Source organism: Alligator mississippiensis, chromosome 2 (assembly GCF_030867095.1).
Source record: "Alligator mississippiensis isolate rAllMis1 chromosome 2, rAllMis1, whole genome shotgun sequence".
NCBI classification, from domain to species: domain Eukaryota; kingdom Metazoa; phylum Chordata; order Crocodylia; family Alligatoridae; genus Alligator; species Alligator mississippiensis.
Genome location: NC_081825.1, coordinates 114,760 through 135,957, shown reverse-complemented (window position 1 = coordinate 135,957; position 21,198 = coordinate 114,760). Strand labels below are relative to the sequence as shown.

At 53.6% G+C, this 21,198-nt stretch overlaps 1 pseudogene; it reads left to right on the top strand.

Moving 5' to 3' along the window:
• The first annotated feature begins 4,501 nt into the window (after nucleotides 1–4,501).
• LOC102564184 (zinc finger protein 420-like) lies at nucleotides 4,502–20,932 on the top strand (annotated as a pseudogene).
• The last annotated feature ends 266 nt before the right edge of the window (nucleotides 20,933–21,198 follow it).

Below are 21,198 nucleotides of genomic sequence, written 5' to 3'. Positions count from 1 at the left end.
CAGGCCCTGCAGACCCCGCCCAGAGCTGGTGGCCACTCCCCGGGCAGAATCTACTGCCTTTGTCTGTGGCCCTGCCGTGGGTGAGCCGCCTGGTAGCCCCGGCAGGCGCCGAGGGTGCTGAGTGCTGGCCCTTTATTCGTGGCTGCATGGCCAGGGCAGAATTGCGAGGCACGCAAAGGTGGCCACGGGCGGTTGGGCAAGCCTAGCCTTGTACAGGAAGGGCTCCTCTGCCTCCCTCCCAGATGCTGGGTGAAAGGAGGTGGCAGTGCAGAGCCAGGGAGGAGGCTAGTGCACAGCTCGTGGTGCAGCACAAGGGTAGCTCAGGGTATGCAGCGGCCCGCTCCCCTCGAGGGGACCCCCATCACATGGGAGGAGGAAGGAGGGACAGGAAAGTAGGTCAGGGGAAGGGAGCTCTTGAAGGGGCAGGAGGGACCTGAGGGGAAGGTTTCTGGCCAGGGGTGTATTGCAGGGAGATGTGGACACTGAGGGGTGCAGGAGGGGTGAGCACAGCTGGGAAGGTGTCTTGCTGTGCTGTAGTGGGGATCCCATTTGCTGCAGGTGTAAGAGGTCCCTAGTATGACAGTGGTCAGAAAGAGGGTGCTGGCCTCTGTGGGCTGCTCCCTTGAGCACCGTTTTTTCCCTGGCACCCCTCCCCTTTGCCTCTGCAAAGCCCTGCAGTTGCTGCAAGCCACAGGGTCCCTGGGGGCCTGCCCTGGCTGTGGGAAGGGCAGTGTTTCCCAGTGGAGAGCAGCAATGTCCCCTGTGTTCAGGGGTCCAAGGCAAGCCTGCTGCCCGGGCTAGGATACCTCCCAGGCCTGCCTTGAGGAAATGCTTCCTCAGAGATGACAGGCTGGACAAGGGAAAAAGTGCCACTTTAGCCTGGTGCCCTAAACAACTCAGCCACCCTGTCAGTATATGAGATGCTGGGCTCACTTTGCCTTGAATTGTCTTGATTGCAAGGAGTAGGGGGTTCAAATCCCCCTGCTCCCTGTTCTGACCCCAGCATCTTTTCCTCCAAGGAGCAGGCACCCAGCATAGAGAAAGAGCCAGGCCCAACCCTACGGCAGAGGAAAGAGAGCTCTCCAGGGGTCAGCTGAAGCACTGGCCTGCCCTTCCCTGGTACTCTAGTGGTCAGCAGTAGAGGGGTCACCTCCTATCCAACTAGGAGCCTTGCCCCTTGACAGGACACTGCTCCCTGGCCACTGTCTTGGGGTCAGAAATTCATCCCTGACCATTACCACCCCCAGTGCCATGCCCTTGGCCCACAGGAGCACCCTTCAGCCAGGTCAGGCGAGGCCTTAGCTGATCTTCCCTGCTGGTCTAGTGGTTCTCGCTGCCACGGCCTGGGCTCAGTCTGTAGCCGAGGAAGCCCATCTTCCTTCTCTTCTTTCCCGTGCCTTTGTCACGGACACTTTTTCCCCTTCTCACAGGGGAGCAGAGCCATTTGGCTGTTGGGGGGACTCCGTAACAGGAGCGAAGCTGGCTCAACCCCCCTGACAAAATGCAGTCCCCCCCCCCCCAACCATGTGGTCCCTGGGGCCAGTCTGAGGTGCAGCGACTGACCCAGGCTGGGCCCTGAGTAGCTGGGCCGGCACCACCACTGCACTGGCAGGATGAGGAGCCCTGAGGAGTGAGGAGGGGGTAAGTGGTGGCTGGTGGAGTGGGCCAGGGCCAGGCAGGGCTCTGGGAAGGAGTAGGAATGATATATGGTGCCCGCAGTCAGGGGGCTGCAGGGTAGGGGAGCGGGGCCACCCTGCAGCTGGGTGTGGGGACCTTGAGACCCCCCCCAGATTTGGCAGTATCAGGGACCCCCGAAAGGCAGCAAAAGGGCACAGCAGCCCCCTTGGCTCTCCAGGAAACTAGTGGACCTCCTGTGTCTAAAAAGAAAGGCCTACAAAGGATGGAGGGTGGTGTCCACCTCCAAGGAGGAATATTCGGCACTAGTCCGGACCTGCAGGGAGTGAACCAGGAAAGCCAAGGCTGCAAAGGAACTCCAACTAGCTACACGTATCAAGGACAATAAAAAGTCCTTTTTTAGATATGTGGGGAGCCGGAGGCAAAGCAAGGGCAATGTTGGAACCCTCCTAAAGCAGAGAGGACAACTGACAACCGACACCCAGGAAAAGGCCAACTTGCTAAATGGGTACTTTGTGTCAGTTTTTCACCAGTCCCAAGTGACACCCCTGCCCATTACGGGACAGGAAGGCCTGAGTGAGGGAGATTCTGTAGCCTCCATCAATGCTGACCTTGTGAAGGAACACCTTGAGAGGCTGGACACCTTCAAGTCAGCTGGCCCTGACAGCTTACACGCCAAGGTACTCAAGAAGCTGGCTAGCACCATAGTTCAGCCCCTGGCACGGACCTTCGAGAACTCCTGGTGCTCCGGTGAAGTGCCTGAAGACTGGAAGAAGGCCAATGTGGTGCCTGTCTTCAGGAAGGGGAGGAAAGTGGATCCAGCAAACCACAGGCCCATCAGCCTGACCTCTATCTTGGGGAAGATCCTAGAAAAGATTATCAAAGAGACCATTCTCAACAGACTGGTCAATGGCAACACCCCGAGGGATAGCCAACACAGGTTTGTTGTGGGTAGGTCTTACCTGACCAGTCTTATTTTCTTTTACGACCAGGTGACCTATCACCTGGACAAGGGGGAAGAGATTGATGTCATATATCTTGACTTCAAAAAAGTCTTCAATTTGGTATCCCATGATCACCTCTTAGTGACTTGGATGATGGGGTAAAAAGCAGCCTGTTTAAATTTGCTGATGATACCAAGATTTGGGGTGAGGTGGGCACGCTAGAAGGGAAGGACAGATTACAGCAGGACCTGGACAGGTTACAGGGGTGGGCTAACAAAAAGAGGATGGGTTTCAATACTGACAAGTGCAGGGTGCTGGACTTGGGCAGTGGGAACCAGCAGCATACTTATGAGCTGGGAAACTCCCTTCTCAAGAGCACGGTGGCAGAAAGAGATCTTGGAGTCGTTACTGACTCCAAGATGAACGTGGGCTGACAATGCGAGGTCGCAGTCAGGAAGGCCAACCGTACCTTGTCGTGCATCCACAGATGCATCTCAAGCAGGGCCAAGGAGGTGATCCTCCCCCTCTACGCGGCACTGGTCAGGCCGCAGGTGGAGTACTGCGTCCAGTTCTGGGTGGTGCACTTCAAGAGGGATGTGGACAGTGTTGAGAGGGTCCGGAGGAGGCCACCCGCATGATCCGGGGACAGCAGGGCAGGCCCTACAAAGAGAGGCTACGGGACCTGAACCTGTTCAGCCTTCACAAGAGAAGGCTGAGGGGGGACCTGGTGACCATCTATAAACTCACTAGGGGGGACCAGAAGGGTTTGGGGGAGACCTTGTTTCCCCTAGCTCCCCCCAGGATAACAAGGAATAACGGCCACATGTTGCTGGAGAGTAGGTTTAGATTAGACATCCGCAAGAACAACTTCAGTTAGGGTGTTTAGGATCTGGAACTAACTTCCAAGGGAAGTGGTGCTGGCTCCTACCCTGGGGGTCTTTAAGAGGCTTGATGCCTACCTGGCTGGGGTCAACTGAGCCCAGTTTTCCTCCTGCCCAGGCAGGGGGTCGGACTTGAAGATCTACAAGGTCCCTTCCGACCCGACTTCTATGATCCCCCTAAAAGCCAGCAGCATCGGAGACCCCGAAACCCTCCCACAACCGAGTGCAGGGGAACAAGACGCTCCCAGACCCGGGTGCCAAGGGACCGAGACCCACAGAGCCAGGTGCCTTGGGAACCCAAGACCCCATCAGAGCTGAGAGCGCTGGGGACCCCGAGACCCTCCATCCCAGGTGCCCAGGGACCCTGAAACCCCCCCAAAGCGGGCAGAATCAGGGCCCCCAAGGCCCCTGGAGAGCTGGTGCAGGGGGACACCCAAGACCCAACCAGAGCCAGCAGCATTGGGGACCCTGCCCCAAGACCCCCCCTAAACTCAGGTGCCAGAGGACCCCGAGACCCTCCCAGACCTGGGTGCCTGGGGACACTGAGCCCACCCCGGAGCTAATGCCGGGGGCCCGAGAGCCGGCAGCACCGGGGACCCGACCCCCAAACCTGCGCTCGGGCAGGCGGGCCGGCCGGGCAGCCCCTCAGCACCCGACTCGGGGGTCCCCGAGTCCCGGCCCTGGGAAGGGGGCGGGTCGTGCGGGGTCTCTCGGCACAGGAGGAACGAGGGCACGGCCTTGCCCGCGCCCCGCGTGGAAAAGCCCCGCTCCTGCTGCCAGCCCCAGCAGCCTGCCTGCCCCAGCTGGGCTCGGGCCGGGCCGGGCCGGGCCGCACGGCTCACGGCTCCGGCAAACGGAGGCCCTGGCAGGAGAGAAGCGGGACGGCCCCGGGACTCGGGCGGGGGCGACGCCGAACCAGGGGCTGTGGGCAGCCAGCCGGCGGGGGCGCGAGGAGGGGAGGGGAGGGGAGGGGAGGGGCCCCGCGGGCGCGCGCCCGGGGCGGGGCGGGGCAGCGGCTGCAGGTGTGACGCGCCGCGGCCGTGAGTGACGTTGCATGTGTGACGCGAGCGATGGGAGGAGCCCGGCGGCGGCGGCGGCGGCGGGGCTGGGGTTTGCAGCGCCCGGGAGCCCCCGCCGGGCTGGGGGAGAGCGCGGGGCCGGGGTGAGGGGCTGCGGGGCGGGGCGGGAGGCTGCAGCGGGGTCTGGGGCGGTGTGCCCGGGCTGCGGGGCCGGCCGGCCGGCCGTGGGGAGGGGGCACTGGAGGCACCTGGAGCCAGGCCCGAGGCCGCGCTGGTGGTTCCTGCAGGGCCGGGCGGAGGCTGGGGCTGTGGTTGGGGGTGTCGGGGCAGGGGCAGGTCCAGGTGCCCCAGCCCGCGGTGACGTCCGTGCCGTGCTGTCCCCTTCCCTCCCCCGCAGCCCCGAGGCTGTGGGCAGGCGCGGCGCCCGAGCGAGCGCACGGCAGCGAGAGCCCCGGCCGCGGCGGGGGAGACGGTGGCAGCCCCCGCGGCCCTTCCCGTTGCCGCCCCGCTGCAGGAGCTCGGGGCAGGAGAGTCGCTGGTGTCACCCAGGGGCGCGTCCCCACGGTGGTCGGCACCGCCGGCAGCAAAGCAGCAGCTGCAGGAGGAGCCGGTCCGGCACCAGGAGATCCGGGGCAGGAGGCGATGCAGGCCCTGCAGCCCCCTCCTGAGCCTGAGACCCCCTAGCTGGCACCAGGGATGTCCCCCCCCCCCCCCCCCCCCCCCGCCCCAGAGACCTGGCGCCTCCGCTACCTCTGTTTGTAACCTTCATCTTTACGTGGGCCCAAGGCCCACTCAGCTAACTAATAGCCCGCACTCCTCCGCTACCAGGAAGCCGCGGGGCCGCGGGAGGTTTGCAGCCGCCTGCGGGAGCTGTGTGTGCTCCGTCTGGAGCCGCAGCAAGGAGCAGGTGCTGGAGCATTTCATGGCCGTCCTGCTGGGATTGGGGGCATGGCGTGGGGCTGTGGTGGGGCCAAAGTGTCCCAGCTATGACAGGTGGAGGATGAGAAACTCCAGCTGAGAGGATTTAGCCCTGGTCATTCATGCTGCCGTCCCCATCTTCACTTGCTTCCCGGTCCCACAGCTCCCCAGTGACATATTTATTATCTCCTTCCCAGGTCATGGTGAGCATGAAGGTGGAGGAGGTGTCCTCAGACAAGATGCAGCCCACTGGGGCGCTGCAGGAGCCTGGTGATTGCTGGCTGGAGCAACCAAAGGTCCATCGTGCCAACAGGTCTGTGGAGGAGGCAGGACAGAGAGGAGCCCTGGCACCTCAGGACAAGCCACGTCATGTTCCCAAAGAGGAGCCCCTGCCCCCCCAGGAGTCAGGTGAGGTACAGGATGGAGGCCCGGGCATGGGTCTGGGTGCTTGAGAGGCTGTCCTTCATGCGGGGGGGAGAGGCTCAGGGCTGCAGTAAAGGTTTCCCTCAATTTTATATGGGCTCTATATATGCAAATTCACTCTTATGAGATCACCCTTTTTCTACCCAAAATTCCTTATATGCGAGGTAAGTTCACTTTTATGCGATCGGGGCTCCGCTTGTCCCCACTCACCCCAGCCCCTGGGTTTCGCCATGCCACGGTGCAGACAGGTGGTGTCGGCTGCTCCCAGCTTTGCTGCAGCAGCTGGGGTGAGCAGGGAGAAGCGGAGGCCCCAGGCAGCAGGAACTGTGCGTGGGTGCGGGGCGCAGGAGGGGGGTACGGGGTGGGGGGGCATAGCTCTTGTTGCTGTGCACGCCCCAGGAGGGCTGCGGGCTGGGGGGCTGTGTTGAGCTCTTCCCGGGAGGTGCGGGCCCCTGGATCTGCATGCAGGACAGCAGCAGGCTGCTGCTGCTGCAGGCTGGAGCTGGCAGCACCGGACTATTCCCAGCACTTGGCGGGCAAGTTGGGGCTACAGTGAATTTTGGGGTGGTCTGATTGTGAATCAATTTAAATCATGATTTACTTCACTAGTCCAGAAACCTCGATTTAATCATTGTTTTCTACAAAAAGTTCATTCTTGTTCGTTGTTGTTTGATATCCTGTAGTCATTTAACTTCTTGAAACCTTATGCTTTTATGGAGAGGTAACGGCATAACTCTACACAAACTTGCAGAGAGGCAAGAGGGCTGATGGGTAGGTAATCACATCTGTTCTCTCTCATTCCCATATACTGCTGTTAACAAGGATGTTATCTCTGGAGACACAAATTCACAGTTTGAGAACTGACACTAAGCATCACAGATGTTTAATGGGAACCTCTAGACCAGGGGTTCACAACCCACAGCACGCGTGCTGAACATGGTACGTGAGGCCATTTCGCTAGGCACGCCACAGCCAGCCCCGGCTCTGGGTAGTTGCTGCCAGCGACCGAGCCCGGGCTGCTCCCAGCAGGCAGCTGGGAGCAGCCTGGGCTCCAGCAGCTACCCAGAGCCAGGGTAGCTGCTAACAGCCACAGAGCCTGGGCTGGGGCCAGAGGCTTTGGGTGGGGGGCAAGGGGCAGCAGGGCTGGGGGGCAGGGACTTTGGGTGGGGGGCAGGGGGCAGGAGGCAGCAAGGCTGGGGGCAAGGGGCACAAGCAGAGCATCCTGCCATGTACCCCCTGCCCTCATTTTGTTTTTCTGGCGTGCCAGCACTCCGGCACCTTCCAAGGTAGGCATTGTGGTGTTTTTCGGCACTCCAGCCAAAAAATGTTGCCTCCCCCTTTTCTAGACTGAGCACCAAGTCCCATTGGGTAGAGTGGTTTTCTTTAATCTTTACAAATCTATAGAGGAGCCTCTGGGAACCTCATGACATTGGGCCCTAAATATAGTCCATGGCCTGTTGTGACCTTTTTATAAAACTTTTCTGAAGAGGTTACGTGCTTATATTGTCTCAAATATTACATAATTATAATTCCTAGCCCATTGTGATGTCTTGAATCATCATAGAAAACAAGGGTTGGACGGGACCTCAGGAGGGACATCCTCCCTAGTCCATCCTTCTGCTCAAGGCAGAACCAGCCCCAACTAGATTGTCCCAGCCAAGGCTTTCTCTAGCTGAGTCTTAAACACTTCCAAGGATGTGCAAGGCAAACGACCAAGTTGAACTCTAGATGAGCCTGTGGCCGGCGGGTGCAGGAGAGCAGTGTGCTGCGTGGAAAGATTTGAGTGCGGTGCGAAGAAATCTAGTGTGCAGTGTGGAAAATACCTAGGCTGTGTGGAAGTTCCCTGTACGCATGCCATGTGTAAATGTGAGCGCAGTGTGCAGAGGGAGTGTAAAAGGAATTTTCCTGTCAAAGTCTGTGTGTGACTGGGAGTGCAAGGGTTCGAGTGGGGTGTGCCGGTGGGGCGAGGTCAGTGAGGTTCGCTCAGTGTGTCAGGGTGCATGTGAAAGCATGCTGGGAATGCCTGGGAGGTGGGTGAGAGTGCTAGTGAGTCTGGAGTGCCTGGGAGGTGGTGGATCTAGTGGATTTCTATTTGGGAGAGTGCTTGGGAGGTTGCTTCTAATGGATTCTCTGTGTTTTATGCATGTACCCATGTGTTATGTAGTGTTGTAAATAGTAGGTAATTCAATTGTGTATATATATTTTACAGAGTATAGTGTTCTTTAGGATAAGGTATTTGTATTTTATAGTAACTGGTTGTTCGATGTTAAATTAACCATTTGATTAGTTTATTCTTAAATAGTGTGTGTATAGTCCCTCATTTAGGAAGGGTCCAAGTGCCTGGTTGATTAGATGCCAGAGCTCGAGTCCACTCCCTAGCTCTTCTTTGCCTATGGTTCGTGGGGTGGCCAGCATTGGATTAAAAGTTCAATTGATTTTGGCCCCTGACAGATCTGGCATCCCTGGGTGGGCGTGGTGGAGCTGAAAGAAAGCGATCGTGAGGTACAATTTCTAAGAATTGTGAGGTGAAATAAGAGGGCAGGCGTAGTTGCTTACTCTTGTACTACTGTGGGTCTGTTGAGGGTACGACTGTTTTTGTCAGTGTGTACTACTGTTTGTATAGGAGTGGCAGGCAGTCCTGTTTGCATCAGCGCTGGCGCCACATTGCCTCTGGTGCTGCCTATTGCTTTCCCGCAGGAGTGTGTCCTTCCTTCCTGATTGCTACTGCTTATTGTCCTACTCACAGCGAGGGGACTATTGTTTTTCTGCTAGAAGCAGTAACTTGTAGGTTTGCACTGTCTGTCCCAGGGGTGCACTATACTGCCGTTGGTGCTGTCTACTTGTTGAAGCCACAGTGGTTGTTTATTAGGGCTTGGTGTTTACTATTGGTTTTTACTACTTGCTTATTGTTGCTTATTGATGACCTATTATTTTGGTTAATCGCCTGCTATGGCTGTTGACAGTGGAGAACAAATTGCAGATTTGGTAGTGGAGGTTGATTCCATTGAAAAGCTTGAGGAATGGATTTCAAAGGAGGTAGCGTTAAGAAGTATATGGACTTGTCCACCGGACAAGTGCAGTGCATGGAAAGAACGAGAGCTAGGTTATTGTATCGGGGTGTACAAAACCTTTGGCACCAAGTGGTTAGGGTGGATGCAAAAGAAGAAGCGTAGCCACAAAACCATTAAGAAGGCTGTGGAGATAGGCCTGTTAGAGGTCATTCATAGATTAATGCAGACATGTCACTGTCTCCAACAGAAGGAGAAAGCCAGCAAAAATCTGCTTGCTAGTAGGACAGAGGAGAGTGAACAGCAGATTAAAGGTCTGGAAAATCAGATTAGTTAATTAAACGGAGACTCTGGGTGGGATGCAGGTGAGATTAAAGAACTGCAAAGTCGAGTTAAGGAGGACAAAGTTGACAGAATGACAGTAGAATATGACCAATGGCGAGGAAAAGTGGAAGATATTAGAGCCGCCTTCTGGGCTTTAAAGAAAGAAACAGAGGTGCACACGGGAGATCATAATAAGTGTAACGAGAACGTGAGGTCAAGGTCCTAAGGAGCTGTAAATAGTTAAAGGTCTCAGCCAGGACTGTCTGTGCCAAGGGATGGCTATGCAAGTGGGTTGGAGTCTGATAGCTCAGATCCCTCCCCAAGTCATAGCAGCAGTGTAGATAGCCCTAGGACCCTGAGGAGGATTGCGTCTCCACAAAAAGAGAGTAGCCCCAATGGCATCTATTCGAATCAAAGAGACATTGGTAAATGTCAGGGTACGTACTGAGAAGACCTTAGTGACATTTAACCCTGAAGAACTGTGAGCGTTAGGGAAGTGTATGGGTCTGTTGTCCAAGAAAGCATGTATTGATTGACTCACGGAAATAGGCTTATATGATGACGAAGAACAGTACTCCCTCGTAGATATCATTGCCTTAGCCCAGCAATGTATGCCCCAAAGGAACTTTGCAGCACTACCCTTCAAGTAGGGTCTCATAGTGTGCAGAGTCATGATGAATTAATTGTACAATGCTTTGTTGAATTTGTTTTTTCAGGGTAGACCTGTAGAGGTATTGTATTTTGAATGTCACCAGACTGGGAATGAGAGACTGGAAACATATATTTTAAGAAAACACATGCTATATAGTGCAGTGAATAGAGGCAAACAAATTATTGACTTTGATTGCCCAGAATTCACTAAGCCTGGTTAAAGGTTTCAATAGAGACATTAGAACCTACCTTGGTACATCCTGGAAAGGGTCATACTGCGACGAGGTGCAGGATATGGCCATGGAGGCATTCCAAGTTCTAGAGGCGAAGCTTATGCATAGAAAAGAGAAGCCCAAGAAACGTAGGGTTTCTGAGGTGGCAGGAGGTGACGTAGGCTGAGATCAACTAGATCTTCCCAGTCAAAACTTTGTCTAGCCAGGTCTTACCAACTTCCAAGGATGGAGATTCCACCACCTCTCTGTGTAAGCTGTTCCAGTTTTTCTACCCTCTGAATGAGAGCACTTTTCCTAATGTCTAAACTAAACTTCTCTTGCTGCAACTTGAAACCATTGTTCCTTGTTCTGCCATCTGCCCCCACTAGGAACAGTCCAGCTCCATCCTTTTTGAACCCCCTTCAGGTAGCTGAAGGTTGCTGTCAAATCCCCTCAGTCTTGTCTTCTCTAGACTACATAAGTCCAATTCCCTCAGTCTTTCCTTAAAAGTCATGTCCCCCAGCCCCCTCACCATTTTTGTTGCCCTCTGCTGGACTCTCTGTAGTGTGTCCACATCCTTTCTGTAGTGGGGGACCCACAACTGTAAACAGGACTCCAGATATGGCCTCCTCCAGAGAGGTGCTGAACAGAAGGGAATAATCACTTTCCTTGACCTGGAGGCAACGCTCTTAGCAATGCAGCCCAGGATGCCGTTAGCCTTCTTGGCACCTGTTCAGCTTCTTGTCCCCTGTCACCCCCAGGTCCCTTTCCGCAGAGCTGCTGCCCAGTCAGTCAGCTCCCCAGCGTGCACCAGTACATGGGCTCGTTCCCTCCTAAACGCAGGACTTTGCACTTGTCCTTGCTGAACCTCATGAGATTTCTTTTACCCCTCCTCCAATTTGTCGAGGTCACTCTAAATCCTAGCCCTACCCTCCAGCGTATCTGCTACTCCCCCCAGCTCGGTGTCATCTGTGAATTTGCTGAGGGTGCACTCTATGCCATCTTCCAGGTGGCTGATGAGGACATTAAACAAAACTAGCCCCAAGACAATCACCTGGGGCACTGCACTTGACACCGGCTGCCAACTAGACATTGAGCCATTGATTACTACTCCCTGAGCATGATGCTTCAGCCAGTTTTCTGTCCACCTTACAGTCCATTCATCCAGCCCATACTTCCTTAGCTTGCCTGCGAGAATGCTTTGGGAGACCGTATCAAAAGCCTTGTTAAATCAAGGTACACCACATCCACTGGTCCAAAGCAATAAGGCTGAGTTTTAACATATCTTAAATTAAAGCTGTTTTAAATAGGTTTATATTTTTTAAATAAGCATCTTAAAAAAATACTATTAAGTGAAAAAAATCTGATTCAAATAAAAAATACGATTAAAAAAAATCATTACTTTTTATCTACTCTGATTGTTGTTCTAAGAGTGCTCTACTCTCCCCTTTCTCATGCCCCCCTGAACCCTCAGGGCCCAATAAGGGGCTGGTGCAGGTGACAGGAAAATGAAACTCCCCAGTCGCCCCTGGCTGGTTCAGGTACAGCTAACTCAGGCCTCTGTCCTGCTGCAGATTCCCCTGAAACTGAAGAGACCTGGGAGTTGTCAGCGTGTGGAAGCTCGTCAGGCTGGTGCCCCAAACAAGGCCCTTCCCAAGAAGCAGGTAAGGAGTGGTGGCTCTACCCTTTCCAGGAGCAGGAGGCACTATCTAGCTGTCTGCCAGAACATGTTGATGGGGTCAGTGCTCCAACAGATTGGCTGGTCTCATTTTCCCTGGAGAAGACTGACTTTGCGTTTCCCCTCCCCCTGTCCTTAACGCATGGATCTGATACAGTCACTACATCCCTCGAGCTTCTTTCCCAGGGTGTGATGTTCCTGCAGGCTCTGTTGGGGTGCTGTGATCACCACCCTGCACTAGAATAGAGTTATTGGGGCTCATCTCCAGCTTTGTGCTTGTGGAGGTCTGTTAGGCAAACCTGTAAGACTTTGATTCTTCTGCCTCCCCTCCCTCTTCCATACACTGAACCCTCTGGCTGCCTCAGTCCCAGGCCAGTACAGGAGACTAGCAGGGCTTTCTCCATGCCAGCAGCACCAGGAATAACTTGTGCATTCTCTTCCCCACCCACAGGTGCTGGAACCCTGAGCAGAGCTGAGCAGCAGCCTCCTGAGGAGGGACCTGTAAACCTAGAGCTGCAGAGGACTTCCCCAGGGAGACTGGAGGAGACAAGTTCCCTGACACCTGAGTCTGGCCAAGTGCAGAGGAGGAAGAGCAAACCTCCACAGCAGGGGGAGAGCTTGGAGGTGAGCAGGGCACTGGTTCTAGTTGCAGGTGGGAGTGCAGCTGGGGCAGAGCACAGTAGGAGCCAGGAGTGGTGTAAACAATTTGGGGTGCAGAGACACCTGAAGAGTGTCAAGCCTGTGGTGATAGAGGCTGCAAACACACCAAGCTGGCATTAGTAGGAGCTCCCTCTTAAGTGCAGATAGTCAGAGGGGTGCTGGCCTGGGCAGGCCTTGTCAGAGTGCATCGAGCCAGGGCTCCCTGCCCCTAAAAGTGCTGTCCAGGCTGCCTCAAAGGACCGAACAAATAAAATGTGATGAGCTGAGCTAAAGCTGACACATGAACTCCTATGTGCACAGCTGCATCCACATCACGTCAGCTGAAGACTGGGGAATATTGCACCCTTACCTGTCATGACAAAGATTGCAATTAGTTGTAGTACAGAGTGATTGCAGACAGGGCTGTGGGGGTTGGAAGCAGCTAGTAGAGGAGACACTGATGGTGCAACGCTTGTGCCTGCAGCTCCGGGAGGTGTTTGAGGACGTGGCTGTGTATTTCACACGGAAGGAGTGGGAGCTGCTGGAAGGTGAAGACAAGGTGCTTTACCGGGACCAAATGCTGAGGAATTTCCAAGCCCTCGTTTCCCTGGGTAAAGCTCTGGTTCATGCTTCTCTCTGAAGCTTATTGTCTTCTTCCTGTTTTTCAGCAGTCTCATACTCTTGCATGTTTGCCTGGTGGTTTAAAATCAGTTCCTCCCCACTGCTCTGTCAGTGGTACTCTCTGACATCGTATTGATAGATCTTCCTTCATTTCATTCAGCTGCCTTCACTTGTGTCTTCACCATTCTTGTAACCGCTGGTGCTACCATACCAAATAGTTTCTTAACAACATGATCTCCCTTTGCCATCTGAACACGTTCATCTCTTCAATTCATTGTGCATAAATTCACTAATAGCTCTTCCTTGAGGAATGTTTCTAATTTTCCCCTTCACTAGTGTGTCCTGCCCAAACACAATTTACAGTCCTATCATGCTCAGTTCAGTGCTGTCTAAATGCTTTTTCTCCTCTTTTCGTTATAAACCAGCACAAGCTAATGGAAATCTTATTAGCCTTTGCTGGCACAACATGTGAATGATGCATTTCCTCAACTCTTCCTCTAGTGACAGGTGTACACATGATGGACCCCAGGTACCTCTACTTCCAGGGGTTACCGGAAGCTTCTGTCCACATTCCTTCCTGACATCGTCATCTCTATAGACTAGAGGCTCTGGCTTCACTGTATTTACGTTAAGACATCTGTTCCCAAGCTCCCTCTCCCATTCTCCAAAGTTTTCTTGTTCTCCTAAAATCGCTCTGCAGATCAGACACCCATCAGTGTGATAAGAAGTGGGCTAGGTGCAGGGCCTAGTGAAAGCCATTTTTCTTTTCAGCGGATCTCTAGTACAGGGGCTTGTTCTTGTTTGCGCACAGGGTTCAGGTACTTACTGTCACAACCCAGTGATTTTGGTGCCTTGGCACGGTGGAATTTTCCCGCCACATGAGGGCCCCTTGCAAAGTAAAAGGCTTTCTGTTGCTGCAGAAAACCCCCGGTGCAAGAGAGTTCCCGCCATTCGGATGTAAATTTGTGTCCCGCTATTGGCCAGTTCTAAATTATGCACACGTGGCGGCTAGTAATTGGCTTGCTGGCCGTTTAAAAATTAGCACGACTTCCGCCCAAGTCGGAGAACTTTGAGCACGCTGCAGAGTGCTTCTGAAGAGATCTGACTCGTGGCTGAGCTGGTAGATAGACTGATCACCTATCGATTCATCTCCCCATCGCCGAGCGCAATCCCAGACATATCCCTTTCCCTGCCGGCCCGATTTGTAGACGGACGTGCTGGCCTGAGCCCTGCCTGAGCCCTGCCAGCTGGAACAGCTAACGTAGTTGTTCAGACGACCGGACCGTGTTCGTCACAACAGCAAGCGACGTAAGTAAAGTTTTACAACCATAAAGCTTTCTCGGCCTCTCTGTTCACCAGCCCGCCCCGACGAACGAGTAATTATTGAATCACCTCGAGTCGGCTTTGGCCGTCCGAGACGCTTGCCATTTACTAGGTCACTTTGCTTTTCTGATGCTTTCTTTCCCCTTCGCTTCCCCCAGAGGATTTTCTTAGGGAAGTTCTCAAATGCTTTCTGTATTTCAACAAAGAGCACATACAACATTTCTATGTTGTGGGGTTTCACATGCTATGACGTGTGTCTTTTCACCTTCTTTTTGTCCTTTCCATAACTCCAAGGAACTTGGTTTTACACCTGGCAGTATTTACCAACCTGTGGACTCATCTCCATTCCTGGGATGATCCTCCCATTGGGTGGGGTGCTGGATTCTGTTGCAACTACAGTTTTTATACTATCATCTTGCCCTGTGCCCTGGTGATGCTGATTTATCCTCTCTCCCAGAAAAGTTTCATTGTCAGCCACCTGCTACGGATACTTTTCACTGTCATGGGTACTCACTTTAAACCTTCACTGAGCATAAGCTCATTTCAGTTCCTTCAACTGGAGTTCCACTGATGAGATAAATATTATCCATCTATAATTGTATCTATCGTCTCTTCTTTCTGATACCTTGAAAACAGTAAAAGCTTTATCTTTCTGGTCCATAGTACATCACAGATCACTGCATCTCCATGCCTGTCCTTGGTGACTGTCAGTTTGATACGCTTTCTGTACCAGGGAGTGGTTGGTACTTTGTTTTCTACGACCATTCCTCCACTACCTCTGTGTAAAGGACCACTATCTCTTCACGTCTTCTACCTGCAGTGCCTTCTCTCTTACCCTAAATGCTTCCTCCTCAATGAAACCTTGAATTCATTGGACCCATTTCCCATATCCCAGTTGGTTATTCTGCATCCAATACCCAGTCACAAATGCTCTTTAACCACTGTCCCAAACAGGATATCGAGGTCTCGCACCCGACTTAATCTGCCACATCCAGCGAGGACAGGTGGAGCTCTGGGTCTGTGATGATGAGGATGGTGGGGAAATCTCAAGGTCAGAGGACCTGCTGCCAGGTGAGTTGTGACTGTCACCTCCACCCAACTCCCCTCTCAGAAATGCTCCATGCCCATAGTGCCAGGGCAGCCTAGAAACTACTGACATGCCCTATGCCGCCCTTGCAGAGTGCTGATCTGAAATACAGGTGTTGTTCTTCCTTCCTCAAATCCAGCTATATGGGTGGAGACAGGCAACTTTTCCCTTCTTCTCCCCCTAATTACAGCTATCAGGAGACAGTTGAGTTTGCCCCCTTGATTTTTCAGCCCATATCTGGTTTTCCTAGGATACCATGATCTTAAATTTGCATCCTCACTCAATAATGTAAGAATTCATTCCCCAGCCCAAGGTAGCCATACCTCTTTAACACCCTCTCCCAGGACACGGGATCTCTAATCCCCCATGGAAATCAAGATGATGTACAGAATCTCTATTTAACCATTCCTGTTGGACATGAGAGAAGCTGGGACAGAAACCCTGAGAGTCTGACTCTGAACTCCCCTGAGTAGGGAACTTTAGCTCAGCACAAGGAACTGCCTTTTCCTTAACCCCAGCACGTTGGGTTTTGGAAGGAAGACCTTGATTTCTTGAGGGAACACAAGGGCCAACATCCAGGCCTACTCAGGCCCATCCCAGCAGAAGGAATACCAATCTTTGCCCCTTGCCGGCAGGGCACGGACTAATCTGGAGTTTTTCTTCCCCACACAGGAGGTGCCTGGCTCCTGAACGGAGCTGAGGAGGAGACTCCTGTGGAAGGGCCTGCAAACCTGGAGCCACCATGGACTTCCCCAGGGAGTTTGGGTGAGATGGACTCCCTGAGACCTGAGAAGGAGCAATGGCCCAAGTGTCAGGGGAGACCCCAAAAGCAGATGAAGAATGTAGCAGTGAACCAGGTACCATCCCCAATTAGGTGCGAGTGTGGATAAGGTGCAGAACCCAGAAAGAGTCCTGTGTGCAGGGAGGAATATATGTAGATGAAAAACCTAAAGACCCACTAGAAAGAAGCATTGCATCCAAGCCAGGGAAGTGGGGAGGGTATCAAGAGGGAAGCAAGGGCTCACTGCCAAGAACAGGGGCAGAGCCCACCTCTGCTCCAAGGTCAGGAAAATCTTTAACTGTCCACCCCTCCTGGCTCATCGCAAGATAGGGCCTGCTGGGTAAAAGCTCCATGTATGCATCAAGTGTGAGAAGAGCTTCACCTGCCTCTTGACCCTGGTTGCTTATCTCCAGATCCATTCTGAAGAGCTCCCCCACTACTTCACCAAATGGGGGAAGAGCTTTGTGTGTCCCTCAGACCTGGACAAGCACCTACATGGGCATGGGGGGAGGGGGAAAATGTCAGCACTGCTGTGTAATATGCAGTAAGACCTCCACCCATTTTTCTTTCTGTCTCAGCACCAATACATCCACCTGGGAAGGAAGACACACAGCTGCCCTGAGTGCAGGAAGAACTTCATCTCCTGGCAAGACCTGTCCCAGCACCAGTGTGCACAGAGTGGGGAGCAGCCACACTATGGCACCAAGTTTGGGAAGAGCTTCAGGCATCCCTCCAATCTGGCCAGGCACTGGTGCATGCATGCAAGGGACAAGCCATATCAGTGTTTGGAGTGTGGGAAGAGCTTCACTCGCTCCTCCAACCTGGCTCAACACCAGCGTATCCACACAGGAGAGAAGCCACATCATTGCTCAGAGTGTGGGAAGACCTTCAATCATTCCAGAAACCTGAGAAGACACTGGCTCATCCACACAGGAGAGAAGCCACATCAGTGCTCGGAGTGTGGGAAGAGCTTCACCTTATCCTCAGACCTGGCCCGGCACCAGCGCATCCACTCGGGGGAGAAACCACATCAGTGCTTGGAGTGTGGGAAGAGCTTCACCCGATCCTCCCACCTTAACCAGCACCAGCTCATCCACGCAGAAGAAAAGCCACATCAGTGCTCAGAGTGTGGGAAGAGTTTCACTCACTCCTTCAGCCTGGTTCAGCATCAGCATATCCATACAGGAGAGAAGCCACATCAATGCTTGGAGTGCGGTAAGAGCTTCACTCGCTCCTCCAGCCTGGCTCAGCATCAGCATATCCACGCGAGGGAGAAGCCACATCGGTGTTCAGAGTGTGGAAGGAGCTACACCTGCTCCTCTCACCTGGTTCGGCACCAGCTCACCCACACAGGAGAGAAGCCACATCAGTGCTCAGAGTGTGGGAAGAGCTTCACCCTATCCTCAGACCTGATCCGGCACCAGCGTATCCACACGGGGGAGAAACCACATCAGTGCTCAGAGTGTGGGAAGAGCTTCACCCGATCCTCCTACCTTGTCCAGCACCAGCTCATCCACACAGAAGAGAAGCCACATCAGTGCCCAGAGTGTGGGAAGAGCTTCACTCATTCCTCCAACCTGGCTAAGCATCAGCATATCCACGCGAGGGAGAAGCCACATCGGTGTTCAGAGTGTGGGAGGAGCTACACCTGCTCCTCTCACCTGGTTCGGCACCAGCTCACCCACACAGGAGAGAAGCCACATCAGTGCTCGGAGTGTGGGAAGAGCTTCACCCTATCCTCAGACCTGATCCGGCACCAGCGTATCCACACGGGGGAGAAACCACATCAGTGCTTGGAGTGTGGGAAGAGCTTCACCCGATCCTCCCACCTTGTCCAGCACCAGCTCATCCACACAGAAGAGAAGCCACATCAGTGCCCAGAGTGTGGGAAGAGCTTCACTCACTCCTTCAGCCTGGCTCAGCATCAGCATTTCCATACGGGAGAGAAGCCACATCAGTGCCCAGAGTGTGGGAAAAGCTTCGCTCGCTCCTCTAGCCTAGTTCAGCATCAGCATATCCACACAAGGGAGAAGCCACATCAGTGTTCAGTGTGTGGGAAGAGCTACACCTGCTGCTCTAACCTGGTCCGGCACCAGCTCATCCACACAGGAGAGAAGCCCCATCAGTGCTCAGAGTGTGGGAAGAGCTTCACTCACTCCTTCCACCTTGCTCAGCACCAGCGTATCCACACAGGGGAGAAGCCATATCAATGCTCAGAGTGTGGGAAGAGCTTCACCCGATCCTCCCACCTGGCCCGGCACCAGCTCATCCACACAGAGAAGAAACCACTTCAGGTGCTCAGAGTGTGGGAAGTGCTTCCCTCACTCCTCCAAACTGCCCCAGCACCAGTGCATGCATAGCTGGGAAGCAATGCTGGAAGGAATTGGGGACTTGTACCTACTCGGTACCCACCAGTGTCTTCATCCAGGCAACACATGCTGGTGGGCTGGAGCAAGAATTCACCCATCATTTGGCCCTTCTAGGGCCCTGCAGAACCCAAACAGCACAGAGGCTCGCCCCCAAGGTTTGATGTGAGGGAGGGGTTAAAAGGAAACTTCTCATGCAGAGGCCAGCCCAGATGCTTGGGGAACTTGAGGCGATGATCTTTAAATCAGCCCTGGAGTTGTGCCATCCCCATCATTCTCTAAAAGTAGTCAGCGCTCCCAGGAGGAGGAAAAGTGCCTTCTCCCTTATGCAACTGGCTCTGAATGACACCCAGGGACTGTCTTTGGCTGACTTCCCACTCTATCCTCCCTCTTGGTCCTAGGGTGCTGGTATTTGAGGCTCTTGAGTTGCAGGAAGGAGAACATTTGTTGCTGGGGAGGTGTTCCCTGCCTTCTACCCTGACCCCTTGCCTTTCCTCCCCACCACATCACCCCCCTCGCAGGCCTGCACATGCCCATCGGGTTCTGCAAGAAGCTGATACAACCGCTCCCTGAGCCCAACTTAGCAGGTTTTGCTTTCCAGCCCCTCATCAGAACTCTGTATTACCAGGTGCCAGCTGCCCCCATCCCTTCATCCCATTCTCTATAATGGATTCCTTTCTAATCAAGCCCCATGCTTTAACAGGGGCAGGCAATTATTTTAGGTGAAGGAGCCCTTACCCAGTTTAGACAAGCTGTGAAGGGCTGCGTGGGTAGTCCCCTTGACACGTACCCTACCCCTGGTCACCATCTTGTGACCAGAAGTCCTGGCCCCAAATTTCTGACCTTTGCCGCTGGAAATCCCTCCCCTTGCCCCCAAAAGTACTTTCAGCAAGGTGTTTTGCCATCTCATAACCAGAAAAATACCAAATTATAGTCTAAACATTAAGCATCTACAACATTCATTAATTTGATTTAAAGAAATATTTGCTGCCCTGCCCTGGGCCACCGCGTGGACCCTGTGCTTGCGCCCAGCTGTCGCTGTGCTCCATGTACCCCCTCCCTGCCACTCTCCCCCTGCCTGCGGCCACTTTCAGCACTTCCCTGCCTGCCGGCTGCTCCTGCACCATGTGGCTCCCAGACCACAGGACTCAGCAGGAGCTGGCCTGGCCCTGAATGGGGCAATCCCTGTGGCCCTCCCCTGCCTTCCCCCTTACTTTAATTTCCCTCTTGCTGAGGGAGGTTCTCATAGGAGCACAAGAGAAAGCTGTCCTGATGTGCTGGAGGAATGGGAATTGCACCAGGAGACCAGCCTGGCCATGGAGCGATCTCTTCAATGAGCTCAGATTCGAAAAGGAATCCCACAAACACTGGACACTTGATCGTAGCACTGGGGAAAACTAAGAGCATCCCACAGACATGCAGGGGGAAATTAGGAAAGTCAGGGCTAGATTTGAGCTGCACCTCAAGGCAAGATATAGAAGAGGCAATAAAAAGGAAATCTATAAGTATGTTAAGATGAAAATGAGAGAACCCATAGGTTTCATGTAAGCAGCAGCTCTGCAGGAAAGGTCCCGGGGGTAACAGTGGACAAGAAGCTGAAGATGAGCCAACAGTTGCCCTTGTTGCCAAGAAGGCTAATGGCATCCTGTGCTGCCGTTGAACCGTCACCAGACTCAATGATCTGTTGAGGTCCCTTCCAACCCTAGCATCCATGAATCTATGAGAGCGAGACCATGGACCACCTCTTTTGGCTTTGCCCCTATGCCAAGGGAGTGTGGAAGAAGGTAAGCCAGCTTCTTGAAGTGACAGGAGTGAGTCTGGTGATGACAAGGGAGGCGGCGCTGTATGGACACCTGACTAAACATCAGTGTCCCAGACAACCCTCTATGACCAGTTTGTGTTCTGCATCAGGAGCACCCTGTGCCAATGCAGGAACCTCCTGATGTACAGTCACACTAAGCTCAAGCAAATGGACTACGTTAAAATGTATCTGAGCAAACTCCAGTCCCACTACCGGAAACCGGTGGGAGAGCATGCAGCCAACTCCACCTGGAAAAGGGAATGCGGCACAGGCTGTTCAAAGTCCCCCTGGGAAGGGAAGTGGACAGGGAGAACAAAGGGGACAACGACACAACTGGACCTGGAGACAGCAAGGACAACATCAGGATCAGCAGCAGTGGAAGCGACAGCGACAAGGACAGCATGAACTGAGAAGGGAAGCCCCAAATCAGGGCTTGGACTAAGAGACTGTTTGGGTTAGGGAAGGGCAGAGGGTGAGTGCAGTTATTGTACCGGGTGTGCAGGTTTCTTAAGCTGGTTTTGAAAAAAGGTGCGATAGAAGTCTATGATAGAGAATGTATCTATATAACGAAATATATCTATAGATATATTTTAATAATAAAAAAATCTGCATGGCTTCATAGCACCTTGGATGCTGCTCTGGAAATCCAAAGCTGAAGCCTATAAAGCTGAAACCTAAGGTCGGGAGGCAGGAGAAGCCAAGTGCAGGAGACAGGAGGCTTGTCACAGCAGAACTGCAGACTTGGGGCCCAGCTGGTGCTAGACATATAGGTGGTTCTCCCAGCAGCCAACCAGGGTACTGACTGCTCCTAAATTAGGGCACAGGTTGCTAGCTGGACTTGCTGCAGCTGTGGCTGCTGCTGTACTTGGCGCAGGCTGGCCTGCTTG